We start from the raw sequence: 2,624 nt of genomic DNA on the forward strand, positions 1-2,624 counted from the left end.
TATCCACAAAGCTTTCGTGAGCAGTAAAGGACGGTTAACGACGCGGTTCTTGAAGCTTGCGGGAGTTCACCAACTTTTTCGAGGCAAAACAGTTTTGCCCCGCCAGATGTAAGCCCAGCCTCTATAGCTTGGATTTTGGCTTGGTTAGGCTGGACATTGAAATCCTGTCTGTTTTATGTAATGGAGTCTAATATACAATTAGACCCCCCGCCGCCGCCTCCTCAAAAGACGCCACACGCGATGTTTGTGATAAACTTCATTAAAAAAGTGGAAGCGAGACAAGACGTCATAAGTTGAAAACAATAGGGGCACATCCACGACACTCCTCGATTCCCCAGCTGTCTTTACACATTTCACAGTAAAATGCTTAACCATAATATCATAAGATATTCAGGATGGGGCTTTAACATTTATAAATATGGTTGAATTTCAACTTATGAGCGCATAGCATTCTGTTTAACCACTGGAAACGTTATTAGGTAGGAAATAATTCGAAACGTGGTGTTCGAAAACACAAAAATTCAGATCAAATCAACCAAAATCCTTTATCATTGTGTGCTATAAATGATAAAACACCCCACAGTAATATGTTATCGAACATACGTCTTTGTTCGCTTCCCTTCGCGTCACGTGACCCGCGTGGACGCTGAGGCGGAATCGATGACGTCAAAACGTCACGGTGCGGCAAAAAAGTTAATATTTCGGTCACGAATGCCACAGATGCTTTATGAAACTAGCGTGGGTTTAAGCGTGGGTGCTTAGTGCTCCTGTTGCATCCCGAGAGGGGGCAGAACAAAACAAGACCGACAGCAAACATTTTCAAAGGAAGATTTCCATATTTTCAAGATAAAGCCATAATTTGTATATATCTGAATTGCATAAATTTTAATCGATTTGTTTAAAGCTGATGTGTGAAGTTTGCCTTTGTAAATTAAACCAGTATAGCAAACATTCGTGTTTTTTGTCTTGCACTACCAGTTTGTTCAGAATATGTATGCAAAAACTGAGAGGACATAAAGAATAAATGTATAGCACACAAATAGTGAAAAAGCAACTGTCCATTGTATAATCTGCCCAACCCCTTTAGATGATATAGCCTATACTGCTCCATCACCAACTACAGATTCATTTATGAAAAAAAACAAAAAAACAACAATTTCAGGCATGACGCTATAGTCTTGTTTAGATGAATGGTTAATGAGGATTGGAAACACTATACAAATGTGAACATGGATCACCTTAAAATGCCAAATTGTCTTTTTACAATGAATGTGAACACACATATATAAACATTGCATTGTGAATTATGAACTCCAACTCTCCCGCAAACCCCCATTCTTTTGTAAAAATGAAAAGAAAAGGAAAAATGAACCAAGCGGTGTTCAGAACAATATACGGTATAGTAGTGCCTTCCAAAGAATACAGTCATTATCAATTTATTTTCATACTGTGTATCAATGAATAGGTTTAGTGGCCATGCTCTCCCCACCAACAATGATGCACTTCCTGCTGTCTTTTTTACATATGGAGTTATATGGAGTATTCTTTCTTTTTTTCTTTACATCACGGACTTTTGCATGTAAATAAAACAGCTGTCACAGGTCCCATTTTGTTGTTTTTGTATTCATAGCTATCACTGTTGGTCATAATAAATTGCATTTACACCTCTGAGCCTGTTTGCACAATGCTGTTAATGAGTAATTTGTGCTCTACAGTTTCTGTATTGCATTTCAAGCTTCCAAATTTATGATTTCTCTGGCTTTGTTTCATTTTTGGAGTAGGAGTCAAGGTGCATTTACAGTGTAATGAGGACACATTGTTAGTTACAGTTGGGATCTGCTTCTTGGGACGCTTCTTCAATGTTGCCTCAGGATTTTCATTTAGAAGAATCACAACAGAATTTTCAAATTTAATCGGAACTTAAAGTTTTTTCCTCACCAGGGGGCCTTTTTCCAGTTTAAAAATGTATCATAGGTCCAGCTACACAGTAGGTAAAATAAATGCAGTTGAAGAAAATTGAATGGGAAGATTCTGGATGCAGATAGGTACACAAGAAAGCATGCTGTCGTATTGCATGCTGTACAGAAAAGTAGGAAAAACATCTTATTCAAATTATGTGGTCACAGTGGTGGAAGAAAATACTGGTCATCAACTATTTAAATGTATCAATTCATGTCATTCCAATAAAATCCTAATTGTAAGGTGTCGTTCCAAACAAAGATAAAATGATTGCGTTTTCAATTGCACATGTATCCAGGTTTGCCTCAAACAAAACCAGACTCACAGGCATCAGTCAGATGCTTCATGACGCCATCAGTTTCGCGTAGATTTTGGCTTGGGATGCCATATAACACGATTTGAGGAAACAACTCGGCATGTCTGATTGTCGTCTCGACAAACACCTTCAGTCTATCGACGCTTTGACGTTTGCGCATCGAAGCTGCGCAGCCCCCATCTGTCTGACGCTTTGGCTCGTGTCAGTCTCATGCCGTTTATATTCTTCCGACCTATTACATTTACTATTATAACTATTATTATTTCTTTTGTGTATTGAGATCCAAGTTATGATCTGTAAATCGACATGTGCCACTTTGCTTTGTCGCCTTGTAGCATATCACCAGTGT

This window comes from Takifugu flavidus, chromosome 8, assembly GCF_003711565.1.
Source record: "Takifugu flavidus isolate HTHZ2018 chromosome 8, ASM371156v2, whole genome shotgun sequence".
Classification (NCBI taxonomy): Eukaryota; Metazoa; Chordata; class Actinopteri; order Tetraodontiformes; family Tetraodontidae; genus Takifugu; species Takifugu flavidus.